The sequence below is a fragment of the Ochotona curzoniae genome, unplaced genomic scaffold (genome assembly GCF_017591425.1).
Source record: "Ochotona curzoniae isolate NIBS_2020 unplaced genomic scaffold, NIBS_Ocur_1.0 contig_66, whole genome shotgun sequence".
Taxonomy (NCBI): domain Eukaryota; kingdom Metazoa; phylum Chordata; class Mammalia; order Lagomorpha; family Ochotonidae; genus Ochotona; species Ochotona curzoniae.
In genome coordinates this window covers 16,279,746-16,305,988 of record NW_024466512.1, presented here as the reverse complement: position 1 = coordinate 16,305,988, position 26,243 = coordinate 16,279,746, and positions in this window count along the sequence as shown.

Genomic DNA, 26,243 nt, shown 5'->3' with positions numbered 1-26,243 from the left:
CCATCCAGCTCTCTACTTGTAGCCTGGGAAAGCAGTCAAAAATAGCCCAAAGCTTTGGGAAACAGCACCCATGTGGGAGACTTGCAAGAGGCTCTGGGCTCATGGCTTTAGATCGGCACATCTCCAGCCGTTGCATTCACTTTGGGAGTGAATCACTGGACACAATATCTTCCTCTCTCTCTCTCTCCTCCTCTCTCTCTCTCTCTACATATATATCTGACTTTGCAACAAAAATAAATATTTTTTAGAAGTATAAATCTGTTGTGAAATGTTATAACCTTTTAAACAGACTATTCCTGAGATGGTTACCATTTGCTATTCCCTTCAGGTCAGGAAAACTTGCTCCCTTCCCCTTGCGTATGAGTTTAAACAGGCAGTGAGTAACTTCATAGGGAATACTTGGCAGACATCACAGCAACCAAGACAGGAGAGCAGAAACATCTGTATTCATCTATGAAGTAGTCCTCCTCTCCACCAGCATGTACAGCGATGAGAAAAGATCAATGGAATTATTTTGAATTTAAGAACACAAATGTATCAGCAGAAAAGCTGTGAAACTCTGAACAGATTTTGTAGCTCAGTCAATGTCTTAATTTCAGTAAGTATACCGTGGCCATATAGTTTATTAACAAAAAAGGGATGCTCCTGAAATGCTTAAAGCAGCATCTGTCATCTTGGAAATTTTTTTGACTATGAATTTTCAAAAAGTCCATGAGTTTCAAACATTGTGTGTGCCAGATAAACTTATCACATTCCAGAAAATTGTGAAATTATTTTGTACTTCAAAATAGAAATTTTAAATCTATAATGTCAGAAGTAAAAAAAGGAGTTACCAGAAGCCAAGAGATCACAGGTGTCAACCTGTACAACACCCAATGGGCACAACAGGAAGAATTTCAGGAGCAAATTCATACACCACTGACCCTTAACTTAAAATATAAATGAAATGGCCATAAAATCAAATTGGTGTAAAGAATTAAGTAATAAATGCACAAGAGGCAAACTGCTGGTGCAACAAAGTTCTCCAGTTAACTTATTTACATTCTTGCCTTTTTGCAGGTGAGGCTTAACTCTACACCCCATTTTTCTCCCCGTGAACTCTGCCGTTATTTCATTCCAAAGACAGGAGAAGGGTAATGTTATCATTGAGAAAGCTGGCAGGTGCTTCCTCAGCCTCTAGGTTAACACTAGTGATGTCCTGTTGCCAACACGTGCCCTTGATCTCAGGTGCAAAGAATGACACTTCTACTTGCATAATCTTTTTTCCCATAAATTGCTGATCCCAGTCAGATGTTGATAAAAAGCGTTCACACAAGCCCAAACTGAGGGGCAATCTACTAAAGTCATGGCCAGTACTCCTGAAATCTGCCAAGATCATCAAAATAAGGAAAGAATGAGAAACCATCTCAGGCAAGATGAGACCAATTAAGGCATAAAAAATTAATGCAATGTAATATCCTGGACAGAGACCTGAAAGAGAAATGGAATAATGTGTGTAATTAAACAACAGTTGTTGTTTTAGTTCTGGTAAATACACCATAAAAACAAAATGTTCAGGCCAGCACTGTGGCATAGTAGGCTAATATTCCACCTACAAGTGGCAGCATCTCAAATGAATAGACATCAATTCATGTCCTGGCTGCTCCACTTCCCATCCAACTCCCTGCTTATGACCTGGGAAAGCAATGGAGGATGGCTAAAGACTTGCAAGGTCCTGGAACCCTAGACCTGCAAGGAAGGACCAGAAAAAGTTCTTGGCTTCTGCACTGGCTTAGCTTTGGATGGTGCAACCATGTGGGGAGTGGGTCAGTGGATAGAAGGTCTTTCTGTCTCTCCTCTCTTAACTCTGCATTTCTACTAAAATGAATAAATCTTTTTAAAATATACAAAAAGGATGTCAAACGATGGTTAGGTTAAATAGATAATACAGGTATTACTAAACTGTATTTTCACATATTTGCTGAAGTGAAAACTAGTTTAATATTTCTAAAGTTTAACCGTAAGACAACATATAAACATATCAGATATTTAGATGGATCTCCCTTGGCAGTTTTCATACTGGGATCCTGCGGCCTCCTGACATGCTCCACGGGAAGAAGTTAGCCATAGTTCTCTCCCCTACAAAGTGCTCATCCTCTTTGCAAATTTCATTAATATACTTTTATCTGCATTTTGGTCTTTCTGAAGGACTTTTAAAACTTCATGTACCTCAAGTTTATCCATTACATTCTCATTGTTAAGCCTCTTGTAAATTCATCTATCTTAAAAAGGATTAGATCAGACATGTAATTTTATGTGATTTTTTTTCCACAATAGAATGTTCCTAGAAATAGAAAAGTATCCAGTTTGCAGGCCTTTGGTGGGTATCTGCCAGGTTGCACTCTGAACTAGAGGCTCTCCTGGATTCCCTTCTTGCTCTTTTTTATTCTCAGCAAAGGAAATAGAATGAGAACTGAATATTGAATTTCACTCAATAAAACCATTTGAATGAGCGTTTTCTTCCTGCAACTATTAGGATATTTTATGGATTCTGGCATTTCCTATTCCTCAGGTAGGCACTTACATAAATATTCAAATATATCTACTGCTCAAAGCTCGCCCCTTATTCTTTCCCTTTTCGAAAATTTCTCACCTAGAAAAAAGGTGAGATGCCACCATTCTTAAAAACAGCAAGATTGTTGCTACGTTTAACAGTAACCTACAATATAGAAAAGAAATATATTATCAAACCTTGGAGTCATATGTATTGCCTAATTACTTTGTCTCTTCAGTTTTTTTTTTTTTATCTGAAAAATGGGAGTGGTAGTCCCTATTAACCCAATCTCATAAATAAATTAAATACAGTTGAAAACTCATGGCATAATAAATTAGGCCAGCATAAGTCTTCACACACATTCTTTTCAAGGGTCAAAACCATGTGAGAAACGATTTAGAGGCGTCACTTCCTCTATGCAGCAGAAGGCGCCTGTAGAGCAGACTACTTTTATTCTAAGTACTAAAAAGATCTACAGTTGCAAGCTGTGTAAAGATCACATAACAAGCAAATCTTATGGATAATGCCCTTTAACTCCAATTCTGCATCGTATTCCACCTACAATTATCATTGTCTCCCTCTTGTATGTGTTAGAGGAAGATTCCAAGACATTACCAGCTACCAAATTCTCCACTCCATTTTATAGTCTCCTGCCCAACTATACTCTCTGCCTTAGCTTCCACTCTCACTGATTAGGTGATCATCGACCTTTATTTCCTGTCCAATTCTTGCCTTGTTATCCTTCCCATAAAACCAGTATTTAGTTCCATTGAACCAGAGCTGCTCTCCTCTCTGGCTTTCTTCACCATTTTGCTTCCTCCCTTTGCTAATCACATCTCTCATCACCTGACAGGAATGCCTGCAAAGTACAGGAATGCCTGCAAAGTCTTGGTGTTACAAAAGATGCATGGTAATTTCACTGTCACCAGTGAGGGGAGAGGTACTGTTTCATAAGATACAGTACTTAGAAGTTAAAAGAGCTTCAGCCAACTATACAGTGACTCTGGTTGAAGCAATGTCTGAGGATGGTGGCTGCAAGTACTATGAGGGAAACGGAAAAACTGGAATTGCAAGCTCAGTGTAAGAAGCAAAATTTGGTAACTGCAATGCTAGTTACCAAAAATATTCCAACGAAATGTGCTTATTAAAAATGCTGTCATATTGAAAAGCTTGAGACACTATCCAGCTATGTCACCTTAAATACACTGAGATTTCAAACGTAAATAAGAGAGAAAAGTGGAGAAACAACCCTGACACATGTGTACAGCCATGTTACTTTTCAGAGACTGGATATAAGCATGTTAGCCACAGTTGGAATGGAAATAGTCAACATCCTGCTGAAGAGGATGAGTCTGGAAAAAATGGGAAATGAAAGACACAAAAGAGAATTCGAAGAGGAGGACTCACTTAGCAGCAACCCCATCCAAAGAGGTTTTCTTTTCCATAATTTATGACTACTGCCAGTTGTCACATATTTTCTGTAAATAAATTATCTCACTTAATTTTCACATTATGAGATGTGACATGCTGAATACATTGCACAGGGAGGGAAATGAGGTTCAGAATATTAAGTATCAAGCCAAACATTATTATTCATTAAGGACATGCTGACCGTAATGAGCTCAAATCTGGTATCCATTAGTGGCCAACAGTTTTTTTAAAGACTTATTTATTTCTCTGAAAGGAAGAGTTACAGAGGGGTGGGGCAAGAGAATTTTCCATGTGCCGATACATATCCCCAGTGGCCAAGGCTGCATTAAGCCAAAGCCAGGAAACAGGAGCTTCATCTTGGCCTCCTGCATTATCACAGTGCTGCAAGTACTTGAGCAACTTCTGTTGCCTTTCCAGGTGAACTAGCTTGGAGTGGGATCACATGGGAAGCCAGCAATTCGGGGGCAAGCTTTCCTCATTTGCCATGGCTACAATTTCAAAAGGTAAACAATGAGAATGTTATTGAGAATGTAAAACAAATAAACAAACGACAACAACAAACAAACAAAAAAACTTTAAGTCAAGAACTTTTTTATAAACGTCACATTCTCAGCACAGGAATTGTGGCATAGTGGGTATAGCCACCATCTGCAATGCCAGCAACTGCTGTGGGTAGGGGTTCATGTACAAGCTGCTGTGCTGCTGGTCCAAATATACTAAAGTATCTGTGAAAACAGTGAAGGATGGCCCAAGGCCTTGGGTCCCTACACCCACACAGAAGGCCTGGAAGAAGCTTCTGGCTCCTGGCTTCGATCAGCTCAGGTTTGGCTGTTGCAGCCATTTGGGGACAGCCATTGAGAACAATGGGTGGAAGGCCTCACTCTGTCCTTTGCTCTCTGTAAAAATCTGCCTTTCAAATTAAAAAAATAAGTATATGTATTTTAAAAAATCATAGTTCCATAAAGCCTTTCACTGTTTTCCTAAATATTTACCAAGAAATGTTCACAAAGCAATGCTTATGGAAGCCTTGTTTATGGAGGCCAAAATCTAAAATGCATGTAATCAAAAATAAAATGAATTATAATATAACATAAAAATAAAATAAATGCTATGACAAAGGTAAAACTCAGAAACAGTGTTTTTGGTAAAAAAAAAAATTACATATAATCATGTGATCACATTTACATAAATTTGGAAAAAATTCAGTGATCAGAACGGCAACAGTGCCTACAAATAGCTTGAAGTTAGCTAAGGTGTGGTGATCAGAAAGAGCCTTAGAAGAACCTTCTAGGAGGTTGGACATTTTCTATCTCTTGATTGAGCACCAGTTAATTGTTATATAAATGCACCAAATCCCTTGAATTGTAAAATTATTTTTGTGCCATTTACCTATATCAAATTTTCTATCACACACTAGTGGGGGCCAGCACCGTGGAATAGCAAGTTAAGCTGAAAACTAAAACTGTGGCATCGCATATGGATACTTGTTCATATTCTGGCTGCCCACTTCAAATCCAGCTCCCCATTACTGCACCTAGGAAACCAGTGGAAGCTTGTCCAAGTGCTTAGGCCCTGCCACCCATGTGAGAGACCTAGAAGAATTTGTTGCTCCTGGCTTCCATCTGGTCCAGCACTGGCCATTGTGGCCAAATGGGGGCTGCATCGCAGAACAGAAAATCTCTGTCTCTTCCTCTCTCACTGGAATTCTGACTCTAAAATAAATTTTATTTTTAAAGCATTGGAGCACTTACATCAATTAGCACACACCTTGGAACATTCTACCTAATAACGGTCAATTATCGTTACTCTGCAAAACCAAGGATAGCAAATCAACCATGTTTGAAATATCTTGCATATATTAAATAATAATTGGCTCATTCCCACACATGATTATTTTAGTGAGAACATCAAAACAAATATATTATTCTCTTCTTTGCTGGAAATTAAAATAGTTCCCTGATTCTTGTATTCAACACACGGAAAATAGTTTAAATTAATACTACTGCTTATACCTCATTTTGTTTATTATTCAAGTCTTATTTTCTGATAAGCACGATTACTTTCATGATACTCTTACATTAAAATTAATAAAATTCATCTAATAGCAAACATTATCAGTCAAGTATGTTACTGCTTGCAGCGTCTTTATCCCATATGGGTGCTGGTTTGAGCCCTGAATCTTCCACTTCCCATCCAGCAGCCCACTAATGGCCCAGGAAAGCAGTGTAAGATGGCCCAAGTGCTTGGATTCCTGCTACTCATTAGCAAGACCCAGAAGAAGCTCCTGTATCCTGGCTTTGGTTTGTTTTGGCCCATCACAGGCCATTTTGACCATCTTGGGAATAAACCAGCAGAATTGAACATCTCCCTTTCTTTGATTTTCCTAATGTTTTTCTCCCTTTCTGCTCTGCTCTTCTCTCTCTCTCTCTCTCTCTCTCTCATGCCTCTGCCTTTCTGCCTTTCAAATAAATAAAATACAACTTTAAAAATCTGCATATAAGTCCTGATGCAGTGGCTCAGTGGTTGAATCCTCACGTTGCAGGCACCAACACCAGGATTCCATGTAGGCACCAATTCATGTCCCCACAGCTCCACTTCTCATCGAGCTCCCTGCTTGTGACCTGGGGAAGCAGCAGAGGATTGTCCAAAGCCTTGGGACCCTGAACCTGGCTCCTGACCTCAGATCAGCTCAGCTCTGGCCAGTGTGACCACTTGGGGAGTAGACCAGCAGGTGGAAGACATTTCTCTCTGTCTCTCCTTCTCTCTGTAAATCTCATCTGCCATTCCAATAAAAATGAATAAATCCTTTAATTTAAAAAAATGTAATATTTTGGAGAGTAAGGAGAAAAGGTAAGAAGAAAAGAAAAAAGCTGAAAAAATGATTTGTAATCCAATTAATTATTCAAATTACATATTATAAAATTAATAATGAGGAAAGGGTATTCTGTTCGGAAAAAAGTAACATGCAGTTAATTACAGTAATATTATAAAGATATTAAGGAGAAACATAAAAAAAGAAATCATCTCTAGCCTCAAGGATGGGACCTTCATGGAATACATAAAAGGAGTGAGAAACGCGATGAGAAAATCTCCAGTCCGAGAAACATGATATGCATTGGACTCTAAGTGGAATAACTGATCACGCAGCTTGAGAGTCTGTGTGGGAAATATCTGGCCAAGACATCTTGTGCATTGAAAATCCTTCCTGGTCTTTCACACGTTAGTTGCTCTCCCATTACTATCATAAAGCTACTTGACAAGCTCGTACAAAGGGAAAGGTTTATCTTGGCTCACAATTTTTGAGCCTCATTGCCCTAGATCAGATTAGAGTAGTCCTATTGGTTTTACCATCTGGTAAATATAAAATGACAACGGCACATGTTCAGAGTGGAAGCAGAAAGATGAAGCCCATATAATCCATGTTTCTGTGAGAAAGACTCTCCAAGGGTACAACCCAGGGATCTGAGGACTTTTCACCATACCTACCCACTAAACGAAATAATCAGGTCAAGCTTCCAGTCTTTTACAGCCACTCTTCTACAGCTCTGCGGTTTGATTGTCTGCATGGTTTGGGGTGCCAATCTGTTACAGCCACAAATGTCTAACATCTACACATCATATCCATACAATTTGTACTACATGGCTTGATATAATCCAGATCATTGAAATGTTTGTTAGTGTGGTTTCTTCATGAGTCCATCCTAGGAGGAGGTAATTACCCCACAGCAGCAACAGTCCTTCTAATTTTTTTTTTTTCAGCAACAGAAATTTATGGAGAAGCCTGACAGCTAAGTCAGGCATCACTCAACTCCATAGCATAATCATTCTCTTAACATTAGTCACAGCAGCTTCAGAAACTTAACCAATGGGAAGTAGCTCTTCAAGGGAAATCTTAAGAGTCATCCCCAGTCAATTTTATAACTTCAAATTTACCAATCTGAACTCCAAACAAAATGGACTCCAAATTCACTCTTTGCCATGTAACACAAGATTATCTGAACACAAGATATTATCAGAAGAGTCTTGCCTCATAGCTGTCTTATTGAATCCTCAAACTGATGCCCAAAACTGCAGATGATGAGCCCTGAGTAGTGGTATCGTTCTTTATATTCCACGTATCACCAAATAAGTCCAAAGGCCACAGGGAGAAAGATTCTGAGGTGCAGTGGCAAGTTTCCAACAAAGGACAGAGCCATAAATCTGGGTGAAAATGGTGGGAAAACTCAAGAGGTCAAACAAGAGGAAAAACTCGCCAATATAACTGAGGCAGCAGGCATAAGCTCTACTGGACCACAGCTCTACATGACCAGCCACCAATCATTCAGCTGATGTTAGGGGAGCCAGAGATTGCTGGAACCCAGCAGGTACTGTGAAGGAGCCACCTGCAAACCCCAGCACTCTGCAAACAACTCATTCTAAGAAAAGAGGAAGTTACTTCATGAAGCCCTGGAAGCTGTGTCTCTATGTCCAACATCGAGGCAGAATCAAAAATTCTAAAGTTTCAAGCACATAACTCTTAAAGGTGATGCTAAATATTATCCCAGCAGAGGTGAGCCGGGAATGGGCAGAAGAAAGTCTGAAGAGGAGGAAGAAAGGAAGGGAATCTAGAATGAGAAAACAGACAAGAAATTTAATGAAGTCACTCAAATTCTGTGAACCGTGGCAAGTACACAAATCCCTGAATGATAGTCTGTAAAATTCTGCTGCGATGTCATGGATTCAGACATGAAACAGGTTGACAAAAACTGGCAAAAAATGTGAGGCAAGTGATAGAAAACCAGACTGCTTCCCAATGAATCCCAATAATGTCATGTTACACAATATTTTTTTGTGCCAACTTGAAAAAATAGCCCTTGATTGAATGATGTAACTTAATACATCATATTTAATCACACTGTCATTACAATTCACTGCAGCTCAAAAATGTTACAAGATGTGAATACGTGAATCACTGGTAACTAATTTTTTTAGGAAAATCTCAGTTTCTAGAGACTCAATTATGTTAGAACTATTTATTCTTGGTTTAAAAGACACTAACAAAGGGGAAATCAGTGGGAGGATGGAGGAGGTGAAGTCCCACAGCCTTTGGAAATGTATCATAAAGTAAATAAATCATTTTTTAAAAGATTAGATTAGGAAAAAAGGCAATGGATGGCAACAATTTGGTGTCTCTTTCACACACAATATTTAATTTGAGACAAATGAAAATTATCCCAAAATCGCAGTTGTCTCTTAAGCTTACAGAAATCATTTCATTGCCAAGACTGCTTATAATCAATAAATTTTTTCTAGAATTCTTTAATTGAAGGAAGGCTTCATGTTTTCTACTGATGTATACTTACTTAGCTTGTGAAGTACCTATTTAGGTTGATTTTCCATCTTACCACTGTCTTAGAATTTTTCTACGTATTTTACAGAGTCCTTACTCATCTCACATGTATGCACACATACATATGTCTCAGGTATATCCATTTTAGAAATTGTTTCTAATCTGCTTCACATATTTTTTTGTTTGTGCCAGGAAATGAAACTTCCATCATCTGCATGAAATATGTGTTCCTTCTTCGGAATGGAAGGCAGCACACAGCCAATGATAACACGCAGTGGCAGTGGGCTGCCTTCAACAAGATAATGGTGTTTGCATTTGAAGACACTTGTAAGACCATCTGATTCGTGAGACAGAGTGTTTGATGTCTTGCACATAGCACATCCTTAGCATTGTTAGCTGTTACTCAAATATTTTCTCTATCATTTACTGAATAATTCTGAAGATATTTTTTGACATGTTAATGTCCAAGGTGGGTGTTTGGTTCCACAGTTAAAATATCACTTAGGAAGTCAGTGTATTGGAGTGCTTCAGTTCAAGCTGTGGAACCACTTGCAATCCCAAGTGCTGGCTGACGTGAGCCCTGACAGGTGGTGGGGATGGCTTAGGCAGTTGGATCTTTGCCACCTGTTACCGTCTAGAGACGGTGGGCAGAGCAAACCAGGGGAATTGATTCCAGCGATGGTTAAGAGTGTGCCCATCATATAAAATGCATGAATGTATGTACTCTAAATAATGTAGCTTATTGGGATCATACCATAGTAAAGCTGTTTTCGAATCTACAAACAAAGACAACTAAGGATTTATCAAGCCAGATCATCTGTAATAAACAAAATAATCCGCTCACAATAGGCGAATAACTAGGTGTACAGAACTCAGTAAACTCATATCAAGTAAAATAAATCATTCTTAATGCCACGATCTGACCATAATCACTCTAAGGCTTTGAGCATCCTTCCCTACCTTATCCTAGAACTTCACACAGATAAAATGCATATGTACATTTTATACATAGAAAATACTACAATGTGCTATTTGTTACTCAGTTCCTTTTCTATTGACATTATATAATGGATATTTGTAAGCTTAGTTTCAGTGGCTGTACAATTTTCCATTGCTTTTTGAACTCAAATTTAGCAAACGTCTTAGGGAAATTTCGGGTTTGTTCCACTGGTCTGGTATGATAAGCTACAATTAGTAGAATACTCTTGTATAGATGTTATCAGACAATTAACAAAGGTCAGTCTTTAGCTGCAGGGTCCAACCTAAAATCTAGCTCCAGTTCTGCTTTCTTTCAGTTCATCTTTTTTTCTCCCAGTAAGAAACTTAGGATAAAGTCTGATATTTTCTAACATCTAAACTTTAAACTTCAGATGAATGACTGACAGTTTTCTGGTATAATAATAAAATCTACTCAAACTTGTTCTTATCATTCTAATATACTTTACAGAGAACTGTACATTAATTTTCTATTTATTGATTATTCAATTATTCATGTGTTTTATCCCAACATCAGCTGAATTTATACTGCATTTATGGGTAAAATATAATTTAACAGAAGGAGACCTGGATCAATAGCCTACTTGTTAAATTCTTGCCTTGCAACTGCTAGGATCCCATATGGGTGCTGGTTTGTGTTCAGGCTGTTCCAGTTCCCATGCAGTTCCCTGCTTGTAGCCCAAGAAAGTGGTAGAGGAATGCTCAAAGTCTTGGAACCTTGAACCTGCATGGGAAACTTAGAAGCTTCAGGCTTCTGGCTTTGGACTGGGCCAGCACCAGCCATTGTGACAATCTGGGGAGTAAGCCAGCACACGAATGGTCTTTCTGTCTCTCCTCTCTCTTTATCTGCCTTTCCAATAAAAATAAATAGATATTTAAAGAGAAAATTTACACAAGAAAATTTATAAATGATGTAATTTTTATGAAATGATACTTGTTTGAGACGTGACATGCTTTTAAGTTAGATATTTATTCCAGGAGATCCAAATCACATTTTAAATATCATTACAGTCCAAATTCCAGGTATTGGGACCAAAACCAGATACTGAACAATGTCCATGTACTGAATATGTAAACTGGGATAGATAGGTTACTTTTACTCTAATAACCTAAGTATTTTCATCAAAATCATGATACATACCTTGTAGTTATTCACGTATGAAAACATGAACACAGGGGAAGGCTGAGAAAAGGCAGAGAAAAGTAATTGCATCTTTTGAAATGTTCTCTCAAAAATAGAACTTTTTTTTCTCTACTGTACACTGCAGTAAAGGCTCCCCAGGTGATATTTAGTCCACACGGCACTTTAAATTGTTGGACCGCTTTTAGCCATTTCAAATTCTAAAACTAAGAATTTTCTTGTCAATATCTCCCCCTAATTCATTTTATAAAACTGGTGTACACTGAAACCGACAGAAACATAACCCAGAAAAGAGCAGTGATTCACTCTTGGTCAGATCTCAGTATTGGAAACGTGCTCACAAGAAAACAGATTGCAAACTGCAATGTATATCCAGGAGACTCTGAGTTATTCAAATAATAAACCGGGAATGTGTGCTAGAAGTAAGAAGACTTAATTTGTTGTCTGTTAAAGAGATGAATGGCATTGTGATGAATCATTCTACTTTTCTGAACTTCATTCTTTTCAACATGGTTCTGGAAATAAAAGTATTTTTCTGGATTTCGTTCAAGGATCATACTCAAACGTGTTTAAAATCATAAAATGGCATGAAATATAAGAGAAACTGATCACATGACTTCTAAAATGAAATTAAAAGGACATTTGGTTTGGGCTTTTTTATGAAGATGGCCATCTCCAGACAGCAATAAGATAAATTCATATACTTGAAATTTAGACACAGTGTATAAAATCATAATGTTTTAGATTCATAAACCACAGCATCTGTAGTTAATACAGAGTACATTTATTATTACAAAAAGAATAATCCATGAAAAACCTTACTTTTTAGCATCTGTTTTATTATATTGACTTACAGCCTAAACTTTCCTTAACAACATTTGCAAAATAATAAACCAATTATGAAACCATCTGGAGCAGAAAGCGAAGAAAAATTACTATTTTAAAAAACCTCTCCCATGAATAATTGGCACTGTAATAAATGACATGTCAGAACAACAATTTTAAAAGAATCAACACTATTAAATAAAGAAAGGCATTTGCATAAAGAAAAATCAAGATATCTTTTTATCAATTCCAGAAGGATCATACATTGATCCATAGCCAAAATAAGCTGAGCATTCATCTCTACTTCTAACAGAAATTAAAATTTCAGCTAATGATTTATTTGGCAAGGTTGAGTAAGACATGCAAGCCTACAGGACACCATCTGTTCAGTAAAGAAAGACACATAGCATATGAAACAACCAACCCACAGAAACCAAAGAATTAACAACAAGATGAATATGGGCATTAAAAAAAAATGTTTGTCTCAAGGCTTGGATCAACTCATCCACCTGAGAGAAGGAAATAAATTAATACCAACCACTCATATCAAATGCCAACAGTCCAGGGTACACTTCAATAAAATTGTCCATTTCCTATAATGACAACAGAATGCAATTAAGCATAAACGTTTATCTATTTTGTGTTATTGATCTGAAACCTACTATGTGATCTTAATCTTACCAGTTTCTTACTTTTTGGAGACTCTATGATCCATCTGAAGCCCGTAAAGATTAATGTAAAACTTTGATTTATTAAAATTATTCATATTATCATTATGCATTTTGAGTAGAAATTTATGCCATTTAATTATTATTTTGTTCATTTGTCATCACTCATTTATACCTCCACAAATAGATGAGTACATTTTTTTCTCTTCATGTCTTTGAAAATTATAAAAATTAACAAATACCATGCAAATTGGAAAGTAATCAGTAGTTACATTTAAGTAAAATAAATCAAACGTATAATAATAGTTATACAAATATCCCTTCGCTTATTGTGACATTCTTAGGTGAAACCCTGCCACTGAATGTCCTTACCCATTGGAAAGTTAATAACAATTTCTCAGTTATAACATTTTTAAAATGAAGAAAAATCATATCTTGTTCTTAAATGACCTCCAGTATAATTGAAAACATAATATTTGGATTCATTGTAATGTTATCAAAATCCTCAAGGTATTTTTAAACAAAAATAGAATAATTCTAAAATTCACACAAAGTCACAAATAACACCAAATAACCAAAGAAATCTCATGAGAAAACAAACATCAAAGCAGCACACTTCTTGTCCTCAAGATAGTTCAAAACTGTAATCAAGATCATATGCTGCTGGCATGAACACAGACAGACCTATAACCAGCTGAACAGAACAGAGAGCCCAAAAACAAACCTATGAAGATGTGATCACCTGGTTTTCCCCAAGAATACCAAGAATATTCAGTGGGAAAAAGACAGTTCCTTTAAGATTTAGGGTTGTCAAAACTGGATACCTCCATACAAAAGAATAAAATTGAACCCTTCTCTTAAATCATCTATAAAAATTTAAATAAAGAGAATACAGTGAATTCTTTGAACAGAAGAAGTAGAATTACATTTGATGTAAAAATCCCACGACCCCATATATTTCCAAGGACGTAAAATCACTGTCTCAAAGATGTAATTGTGGCATTGTATTTACTGCAGCAGTTCTATTTTTCTTTTTTTGTAAAGATCTGTTTATTTTTATTGGAAAGTCAGATATACAGAAAGGAGGAGACACAGAGAGAAAGATCTATCCAATGATTCACTCCTTCAAGTTTCCAATCACAATGCAAAGTCAAAGAAGGGAAAGCGTTGATGATATTAATCTGTACACATTGCATTAATGTACTGAAATACCCGTACTGTAGCCCACAATATTCAGTTACTGCAAATTAAAATTTTAAACACAGTGATTAAAAAAACTAACAAAACCCTGTCACTTTTATAGGGCTGAGATTGCAAGATGTTTTGCTGAGTAAAACTAGCTAGTCACAGAAGGAAAAATATGAAATGACTCCACTTATATTTTGGATATGTGAGATTGTGTTCCAAATACTCAGACTCATGGAAAGAAGTGACATGCTGGTGCTTGAAGAGGACATGGAGACTGTGTCTTTAATGGACATGAACTTCCACTTATACAAAATGAGAAGTTACCGAATTCATGCTGTACAGCATAGTACTCAGATTTAACAATACTGTATTGTACATCTAAAACAACTGCTATAATTTAATATTAAATGGTCTCACTAAGAAACAATTTAAAGCAAACTCATGCAGAAACCTTTGTCAATTTAATTAGATACCTTTAGTGTAACTAAAGTATTTGAGCTACTAATACAATTCCTGGAAGTTTTTTCCCCAGGAATGATTTAATTAAAAGACAGACAACAGTGCCAAAGTACAATCAATGAAAAGAAAAATAATTTGAACTTCATTAGAATTCTTTATGAATCATATATGATGATTATTTTTTTCAATATTTATTTATTTTTATTGCAAAGTCAGATATACAGAGAGGAGGAGAGACAGAGAGGATTATATTCTGTCTGATGATTCACTCCCCAAGTGAGCACAATGGCCAGTGCTGTGCCAATCCAAAGCCAGGAACCAGGAATTTCCTCCAGGTCTCCCAAGTGGGTGCAGGGTTCCAAGGCTTTGGGCCGTCCTCGACTGCTTTCTCAGACCACAAGCAGGGAGCTGGATGGGAATTTGGGCTGCAGGTGCAGGCCCACCAGGTGCACTTTGCACACACCATGTCTTTTTGGCCACCATGAAGGTGAGTGCCAGCAAGGCAAAGAGTGAATAGCAGGAAGCCTGGGAGCTACATTCACAGGGAGGCTTGGAAGTCTCACTCCTAGGGAGGCCACAAGCAAAGGACACAGCTCACATCCCCCACTCCTACCCCTGCCTGCACCTCTGGATTCCCCTAGCCGCAGCCATTGCATGCCTTCCACTGCCCCACGTGCTCCAAGGCTATCTTATTCATTGACAACATAACAATTGTCCTTTGACGATTGGCTTATTTCACTGAGCATAATAGTCTCCAGTGGGCATCATTATATTGCAAACAGTAGGATCTCATTCTTTTTCATGGCTGAGTAGTAGCACTCTGTGGAATAGATGTACCATGGTTTGTTTATCCATGCATCTATTGCCAAGCATCTGAGTGTTTCCATGCCTTCACTATTGTGAATTGTGCTGCCATATATGTAAGGTTGCAGGTCACTTTCTTGCAGGCAGATTCCATTTCATTTGGATATATTCCCAAGAGTTGAACACTGGGTCATATGGCAGAACAATTCTCAGTTTCTCCAGACACTCATAGTCCATAGTGACTGTACAAGTCTACATTCCACCAACAGTGGGGTAGGGGTTCCTTTTGCCCCCACATCATTGCCAGCAGTTGTTCTTTTTTGACTATTTTTTTTATGTTAGCTGTTATATCAAAAAGAAAATATGGTATTTGTCCTTTCGTATTATTTAATATAGTGTTAAGGAAAAGGACAATAACTGGGAGAAAACATCTTTAAAATATAAACACCAGAGTTATAATTTATATTCAAAATCTGTAAGAAACTGATATCATTCAATAATGAAAAAAATCAAATTCAATTAAAAGATGGGCAAATGATTTCAAAAACATTCATCTCACTAAAGATGTACAATTCAGCAAATAGAAGTGCACAATAGTATGTGTCTTTTTTTAAACAATAAGATGCCATAACACATCTACTGAGTGGCCTAAAATCTAAAACATTGACAATATGCAGTGATGAAGAGGCATGCGTGATGGGAGCTTTACTAATTGTGTCCAGAATATAAAAATGAATGACCATTTTAAAAGGCAGTCTAGAGGTTGGTTATAAAGCTAAACACAGTCTTTCCATTTGATACAGAAATCACACTGAATGATATGTACTCAAATGAGTCGAAAAACTGGCAAAGTAATGCTCATATGGGACACCAGGATTCATAGTAGCAGCTTTACCCACTATGCCATAATGCCAGTTCCCAAATATTTTCCTACAATCTTTTGACAAACTTAATATTTTCTTCTACAAACTGAAGATTGTAAATGTAGTAAGTTTCACCTTACTAATTTTGTTTTTGTTTCATAGACCAGAGTTACACTGTACAAAACTTGCTGCCAAACCCAAAGTCACCTAAATATTTTTCCACATTTTATCCTAAAAGCTTATAGTTTAGTGTTTTGCAGTTAGATCTGTGGTCTTCTATGAATTAATTATTGTGAAAATCATAAAATTATGTGTAAAGTCAGTAGTTTGGATGTGTTTATCCAACAGAACTGGGAACATACCAGTTTTTTGCTTTTATCTCCTATTTTTGCTTTTGAATCCTTTTATTTTAAAAGTTTTTTTAATATAGAAAATTCTTCATATAATTTATAGTCACAAATCTAACATAAACACAGTGCTCCTCTCTCTTGTGCCTTCTTCAATCTCTCCTCTTCCTTCCTTTTTTCTTGTACTTGTCATAGACATGCTCCAACCCACTCTGTAACGGCAGTTATAATTCACCACTAACTACAACGTTCAGCAAGTGAAAGGAAGGAAGAGCAGAGTTCCCCATGAGTGGAAACCAGGGTAAAAACAGTCATATTGCAAGATATCCATTCCATTGCTACACAGCTTTTACTCTCCGGGAAATGACTCTAGCTGGCTTGCCACAGATTGTTATGTTTGTGTGAATTTATTTCCAGGTTTCTTTTGTAGTTTTCTGTATTTTGTTAACTATTCTTGAATCATTGGAATCAGTTTGCCAATATTTACAAAATAGTTCTCTGTGATTTTAATTATGATTTAATGATTGATTCCAATGATCAAATGTGGATGAATTAATATTTTAGCAATACCCAAGTATTTCTAAATTTATAAATATGGACTTTTTTCATTTATTTAGATATTCTTTGGCTTCCTTAAACAAAGTTTAGTAGTCTCCTGCATAAATATCTAAAATTCCTTTTATTGGATTTATGTAGAATGCTGTTTTTCTTTCCTTATCTTCCTATGTTGTCCTAAATGCTGTTTTTCATAAAGTTCTAATTTTTGATTACTGTTACATAAGACAGCAATTGACGTTTGTACTGTAACCTTGACACATCATATTTTCTATGATAATACTGAAGCAAAATGGAAACAGTCAGGAATGGCCCTCTTATATAAAAAACTTTTAAAGATATCTCATTTAATTTATTCAAAGTCCTGTTTAAATTCTACCATCATTATTATCACCATTTACTAAAAAGGAAGCAAATCATACAAACATCAGGTGGTTGACTCCTATAAAGAGAAGATTCTCCTAAGAACAGTACAGAAATAAACAACAGAATTGTATATTAAAAATTCTAAAAATCCAGTACTATTGTATCTGCTACTCCTTCTATGATGATATTGACGTAATAGCTGATGTTAATGCTATTGATAAATAAGACAATGGCAATATGAAGACTGTAGCAGAGGCCAATGTTGAACACAAGAAAGAAGGGTCATCCAGAATCTTCTCATCTGTTCTTAGAATTTCCTAAACAGCAGTTATCATGTTCAATTACAGTGGGCAAAAAAGTCTTAGAGAATTTTTAAGAATTTCAGGAAAAATTTAGGAAATTAAAAAAGAAATTAAAGACTTGGCTACTTAGAAAAAATTATGGCTTTGCTTACGCTGCCCAGCAGAATTCATGAGATAAATTTTGTATTCTACACTGGTTTTTCTTTTTTGCTATATTAATATTTGAGTAAACAACATTTCCTTATCTTGTATAATCTTTGGTAAACAAAAGTGTCTTATTCTTTCCACACCGATCATTATCCCCCCTCCCTGATTTTTCACTTCTGTAACACATGCAGTCCTTTCATTTCTCTGCATGATAAACCTGTTTTTTTTTCCCCTCAAATTTTTCCAGTCGTCTCGAGGGACCCTTTTTTCTACACAATTCCAACTGAGACTGTGACATTGATTTATGTCAAGTCTCCATCCACAGCACTAAGGAATAAAGCAAAATGACGAATTTTGTGAGTAATTGGTTTGTAAAACAAGCCCAGGAAACAACAGGGAAAAGGCAATGAAATTTGTGTTTCATCTCATTTATTTTGACAGTTGCAGGAGTTCAGGTATTAGTTATGCACATTAATATTGATAAACAAATGCAGAGAAAAGAAAAAAAAGAAACAAATTTAAAGAGTCAGATTCACTGAAGCTTAACCACCATTACATTGTGACTGAACAGGACAGTGTCTTTCCTCTATTATTTGGGGAATTCAATATGTCAGGGGACTCTGGATGGGTTTACATATTTTGTTGCAGTGAAATGAACAAACAACTCATTAAAAGCATTTTTTCAGACCTGGTGCAATGGCCTAGTGGCTAAAGTTCTAGCCTTGAATGCACTAGGATCCCATCTCGTATGGGCAGCAGATTTTATCCCAGCTGCTCCATTTCCAACCCAGCTCCCTGCTTGTGGCCTGGGAAAGCAGTCAAAAGGATGGCCCAAAGCCTTGGGACCCTGCACCCACATGGGAGACCTGGAGGAAGTTCCTGGCTCCTGGCTCCTGGCTCCGGATCGGCACAGCACCGGCCATTGCAGTCACTTAGGGAGTGAATCATCGGACAGAATATAATCCTCTCTGTCTCTCCTCCTCTCTGTATATCTACTTTGCAATAAAAATACATAAATCTTTCATTAAAAAAAACACTTTTTCGGGTAACGCATGGTTATGGACAGTGGCAGGGCCTCAGAGCAGGGCTCACCTGAATGGTAACTTTGGCTCACAGCAATTCAAGAGGAAAAGAACTGCTTTGCACACTCAGTTTCTCTTTCTTTGTGTGTGTTTAAGAATCATCACTGTGAAAAGATGGGAAAATGTAGATGATAAAAAGGAGTACTAAGAAAATCAGTCAAGACAAAGAGGCATTACTGAAAGAAATGTTAAAGATGCTTATAATATGTAAAACGTCTTTAAAATATTGAAGCTATACCCAGAGAGTGACACTGTACCATGGATGTGTTGGTAAGAGGATTTCTGTATTTCCCATGGAGGTGTTGATTCTACTGGCTTTGATCTGAATGTACATGGGCTATATTAATAAAGATGGTGATGATAATGCCAGCCATAGTTTCAATAACAGTAATATCTATGGGATTTTATATCTGGAAGAGAACTCATCTCTTATGTCAGACACAAATGCCCCCATCCCAAAAAGACTGCAAGAAACAAATGTGTGATCGCAATCCCTGGAGTGAAAGAAATTTACCATCAAGTGAAGCAGTGGTCATCCTACTGTGGTCAAAGGAGCATCAGTGTGAGAGGTGGAAAAATTAACAGTATTAACCAATTCAAGAAAGCTTCACATGATATATACGGGAGCGATTAACCTCCACAGATGATGAAAAATGCATAAAACTGTGACAGAGCTCTGACATTTCAGAAATGACAAGTAAATAAATACTGGCCAGGCACAGAAACTAACAGAAAGCACCATCATCACTAATAAAACATGCAGAAAGCCACACAAACGCAGGATTGAGAGAGCTGCAACATGACACAGGGAGTCAGTGTATGGCACACTAGCTCTGGATGTCAGCAGAGATAAGAATGAGTATCTCACCCAAGCACAAACAGTGAACATGTAAGCAAGTACTGATTTGCACACAACTTCTACTGATTGATCTCTAGCCATCCACATCCCTCACACCCCCATGACTCAGCTCATCCTCCATGTAAGAAGAGGCTCATTTGTATCTTTCATAATTATTCTGACTTTGCCGAGTCACAGATCTAACCTAGCGGTTTTGAGTGAGTGAGGGAATGTAGCAGAAGAAAGCAGAAATGGCATCAATGACAACCTTCAGTAGGAAAGCACGAGTTTGTTTAAAGAACACGGGACATTCGAGCTGGGTAAGAGCAAAGGAGAGGGTAGAGCAGTATGGCCAGCAGAGTTGGACAAGAAGCACCCTCTGCAAGATGGTATATCTCACCCTTGTGAGAAAAACAATTGCATTCAGACCTGTAAACAAACTCTGAGGTGCACAAAGAGATTCTCCCTGACCACTTTATCCAGAGTAGAATGTCCACAGGAGTAATAATGCTGTCATTTTTCTCCTTTATATTCTTACGACAGTTTTATTTATGCATATTTTATAGACATATGATAACACCTGAAGAAAAAGGAATGTCTTGGTCTTGCTCTCATCTATATTCCCAACACCCGGACTAACGGCATTCAACAGGGGCTCCATAGTTACAGGTGTATCTCCTGAGATACACAATGAGTGAATCTTGTTGCGTTAACTGGATAATAGGGGTAATTTATTCAAACTCTCTACGTTGGTCTATATGTATTGCATCAACTAGTATAAGATAAAAGCCAATACCTAACATATGGAAAATGTTCAATAAAAAGCAGATTTTCAGAGAAGAGGGAAGAAAATGGCCATCATAAACATCAATGTTGCTTTAAATCTCTTGTCAATTGTCCCAAGGCACCTGTTTTATCTTTGATTCTATAGAAACAGCAACATAACATAGGCATTAGAAAAAACTTCAGTGATTAAACCCATCATAACATTATTTTAACAAACCAAATATGGTAATTTTTTCTCCACCTCCATAGGACTTTGGATTCCACACACCAGTGTCAATGTGTACATGGGCAGGCATGCAAAGAGCACACACATAGCAATTGTGAAAACGAGCCTTTTAGATTTGATATTTTTGTTTTTCTGTGACCCTAATATAGTCAGAAAATAAGAAATGATCTTTTGGTTTCACTCCTGCTAGCTCTAAGGAGCGTGAGTTAACTTTATAGTCATATTTGTTGAATGAGCTTTATCCCACTCCCCAAAAAGCCAGTACACAGGAGCAATCAATGGAGAACAATAATAAAAAGAAAGCACATCTCACAGATGTTAAAACATGTTTGAAAATGTAGATAGTTACTACGGTGCTTTAAAACTGCTTATGTGCTTAGAAGTGGTAAAAATAACATACAATCTGTATTTTCCATCTGCAGATATTATTTCTCACCTACTCTGTAAAGGTGGAGAGATTTGGGAATCTACTAAGCTTCCTGATAGTTTGAGGCCTGATGCTTCCAGAAAATGCTTAGTTTTTAAATCTAATTTATTTCTTTGTGAGAAGTGACCTTTTTGTTGAAAAGGCTTAAAGTGGCCTGAAGCATCCCAGGCTTTGTACCAAGGCTGTTTCACACTATCCCAGGAGATTTTCTTAGACGTTACAGCCGGTCCTGTTGATCCCACCCAAGTACATGTGTCTGTGTACAGGTAGTGAGCGAAGGATGGAGATACATATTATCAGTTACTGCTTCAACTATAGAAATTCTCAATAGTCGGAAGCAATGCGACTGCATGTTTGTATTCTCTTCATAACTACTGCAGTGATAAGTACATCCTAGGCCAGTGGTTCTTAATTCTTGTTCCTTTGGGATCACCCTGAACTCTTCTCTTTTAAAAAAAAAAGTAGGTCCACAGGTACAACTCCCAAAGTTTGGATTCAGGCAGCCTAGGGTTAGGGCCATGAATCTCAATGTTTAACAAACACCAGAGTTGTGCATATTGAGCCAGAAACTGCACTTTGAGAAGTACTAACATGATCAATATACCAAGTGATGCGTGTTATATATGACTGATTGATTGATGTCAAATCCTTTATTCCATTAATTAGACATCTATTTCCCATATTTTCCATAATTGCTCTTAGACTGTTGTGTCAGGTTGTAAAGGTCATTTTACCAATACACAAACATCTGTAGATTGTCCTCTCTGGAATTCAATTTTAGAGAAAGGAAAGGAAGAAACATGGCAGAGAAAAAGGGAGATGATTATCCAATGTAATAAACACTGTCTGTACAGCCCCTCTTCTGAGTAGAAGAAACTGATGCTCAGAGAACACAATAGATTGAGTCAAGGTCACAAAAATGGGTAGGAAAGGAAAGAAAGATAAAAATAAACAGATGAGTACACAGTTTGAGGGTGCACATTGTGGGAATTAATATTAATGGATGATTTCCTGCTAGATCAAATGACTGGTTGCACCAAACAGCATGATTCTGAAGGCAAACAAAAGGCAATCTGTTACTAAATGCCAAATGGAAGTAAGAAGTGGATTCAAAACAGAAGGGAAAGTCTAGACTCATATCTACTTAGACCATAAATAAGAGTTTCCAATGGTGTGTGCGTATCTGCAGATGCAATAAGCCTACAGGCATTGAGATTATCATGTTTTCCAGGCAAAGAATAGTTGAAATGGTGCTGATGAAAGACTGCCACTAAACAGGCAGCCTCAGTAATTAAAATTTCCATTTATAACCCCTATTCGAAGAGGAAACGGGTTGATTATAAGTTTCTCAAGTTGAATGAATCAGCCTCATATATTTCTTGTTACCAAGCCTCATTTACACCACAAACTATCTTTTCTGATCATCCTGAAGCCAATTAGAAATTTAACATGAGTACCCTGACAGGAGATAACAAACTTGTATGCTCAGTAATGCAGGGAAATGTAAAAGCCACTTTATCCAGGGACCCAGATTGTGAAATGTTACTGGCATTAAGCCATAGGGGCTGACACACAAAAGAATTTTACAGATAAATTCTCATTTCAGAATAAATTTAGCCAATATATTTGGAAATTTTTAAATTTGTGAATGTTTATACCATTTGTCTTTTAAAGTATCATGGCCTGTCAAGGTGCCACTGGAATGCCTACATTCCAAAGTAGGGCACCCTGTCTGAGTCCTTGAGGTCGTTTTGAGCTCCTCCAGTTTTAGGTAGTTTGCTCTGGCTCAATCTTGTGTATTGTAGGCATTTGGAGAATGAATCAGCTCCTGAAAGACTCTCTCTCTCTGTGTTCACATAAATTAAAAATAAACAATCAAAGTTATATTTTAAAAATGATTTAGATGAGCATTATATCACTTTATAGCACCTAGTAATTGTCTTTATTTAGCATTATAGAATAGATTTATTTTCCATGTAAAGAAAATTCTATACCAGTAAGAGTATGTGAATGATGTTGTACATTAAGGTTCCATTACAATAAACATTGAAATATGAAAATGAGTCTCAAAAATATACTTTTTACAATACCATACACTAGATAAATATAAAATATAAGCCAATAATGACTGAAATGTGAACATTCAGTCAGAAAAGTTATGATCATATAATTTTTCTTCTCAGTGCCTAGTAAAATTCTCAAATAGAGGAAATGAGTTTAGGCATATGTTTATGGTGAGAGAAGAATATGAGAAATCTTCAATATATAAGTAGGAAATGTATATCATATAAAAAAGCACAAACTTTAACATTTGTTCCATCAAAATAAACCTGTCTTTTAATTTCATTTTCTATGTTTTGAAGTAAATTTGATCATGTTTATTCTAAAGGATATAAACTTTGTAACAATCAAGATTCTTCAAAGAAGTGAACAGACTGTGTCTGTGTGTCTCTATGCCTGTTTGCAATATTGATACAGGCTCTAGTCTACAAGAATTGTAGTAACAGTCTAGGATGGGGGCCAGCAACTTTGGCATAATTCTTAAATATTTTTATTTATTTCACTTGGGAAATCAGAGTTACAGAGGTGGGAGTGGAGGTGGAGTGGAGGTGGAGCTAGATAGAGATAGATAGAAAGGCCTTCCATCTGTTGGTTCACTCCCCAAATGGTTGCAATGGCCAGAACTGGGCCAGTTTGAAGCTAGGAGCCAGGAACGTCTTCTAGGTCTCCCACATATGTGCAGGATCCCACGGATTTGTCCTATCCCTCTCTGTGTTCCCAGACCATGAGCAGGGACCTGGACCAGAAAGTTAAATCAGCCAGGGAATGAACCAGTACCCATGTGGAATGCTGGTACCATCAACCTGAGGATTATTAGCCTCTTATGTGATCGTGCTTGCCCTTAATATTTTGAAATTTTTGATTATTTATTTGAAAGCAAATGACAGAGAGAGAAAGAGAGAGAGAGTTCTGAGAGAGAGACTGAGATACCTCATACTTGGTACACTTTCCAAATGACTATAACAGCTGAGCTTAGACCAGGCCAAAGCTAAGACCACAACTCCATCAAGGTCTCCTAAATGATGGCAGGCCTCCAACATGTGGGCCATCATCTGCTGCCTTCCATGGCATACTACTAGGAAGCTAGACCAAAACTGAACAGCCAAGATTCAAACTGTGCTATAATACAGGATGCCAGCACCCTAAGCAGCAGGTTAACCTATAGTACCATAGCATAGGACCCTGCTCTGATTTCTGTATTAAGTCTTGAGGTAGAATTCCTTCTTCAGATTTCAGTTTTGTTACTTAGCTGGTTATATGTGCCCTGTCCATATCAACAAAGATAATCTCTCCTTTACTTAAAGTCAATCAATAATAATTGTAAATCATACCAGCAAAAAACATCTTCCTAGTAATATTTAAACTCCATGTTTGACTACCTAACAGCCTCATCATATTCCAACTGTGCTGATCTGTAAAACTGAACTGAACCATAGAAGGCACTGAGAGGAACAGGACTTCATCTTCAAATTTTTAAGAAATAGAAGTTTCTAAAACAAATATTTCCAATATCTTTATGACTTAAGGAAGCTGTAATTGCCATTCTAACATTCCTATGTGACATTTCAGATTCCACTTTTGCACTGCAATGTTCCCTTGGAAACTTGTAGTCCCCTACTCCTCTAACTCTACAGGACAAATACTATTGAAAGCTCTATAATCATTTCTTTAAAACTTTGCCTTGGGTATTTCAAATATTGCTTGCACTCACATTTCAGTAACAACAAGTAATCACACAACCATACTCAGATGCAAGGGGCCTGGAGAATGTGATAGCCACCTAGACAAGTTGTCACCAACACTGCTCTACTCTGAAACAGACAGATTTTCACTTAACTGGATATTACCTTAGAACCCAATGGCTCTCAAACTTAGCATTCTCAAATATCAGTATGTGTGCAGTAATGTTCATTTTAATGGAATTCCACATTGACAATCAGTATGGCTGATTAGACAAAAGATGCGATTTTGACCACAGGAAGATAACACAAGAAAAGGGGAAGAACTACATTCCCAGGGGATAGCTGGAGAGACGTTTGCAGTAGAGCTTATACAGGTATAGTAGGGAACAGTGGAGACTACTCAATCACATGGCAACTCCCAAGTTGGGGCTTGGGTGAGAGGCTAATGTCTTGGAGCAAGGTGAGACAGGCTGATGTCAGCCCATGAGAGTGTGATATTGTCTGAGGGAGAACCTTGCAGATCACATTGACTTTGGGTCTGGTCTGGAGCACTAGCAGCGGGCACCTAACCCTATGAAGGGAAAATGCATTGCTTTTTTTCTATCCCCAACAAAGGTACCTGATGACCAGCATGAAAGAAGCACTACCTCAACAAGGAGAGTAGAGGATATTATAGGCCACGTGCAACTGGGAGGTTTATTTGGAAGGATAAATCTGTGGTCCCCACTGGCTTTGCATCTGGAAAGAGTTTGGGCATACAGCAGGGCACCCACTTCAGCATGTGAAGCATTCCCTTCCCCTCATGCTATCAAGTTTCAAGACCCAACCTGCCACGCTAGAACACTTAGCAATCCTTCTTTGGTAGATGACTGGCTCTGCAAACACTTCAGTTCTCTCTCATGGACGGGGGAGCTCACAGGTCTGAGGGTAGATTCCCAGCTCCCTGTCACTGCACAATAGGTCATAGCTGGATCTCCAAGCCATCACTGCTTGGCTGAAGAGGTTTAGAGTTCTTTGAGCACCTGCAGTAAGTCATTACAGAGGGCTCAAAGCTCACAATGAGGAGTGTATTGACCCTTTATGTAGTTCAAATGCCTCTGTGAGTGCAGTGTATAGACACTGTGGGCTCGCCCCAGACAGTCTGTTCTCCTTGGAGGGATGATGCTGTGTTCAAGTTAGTGACCATA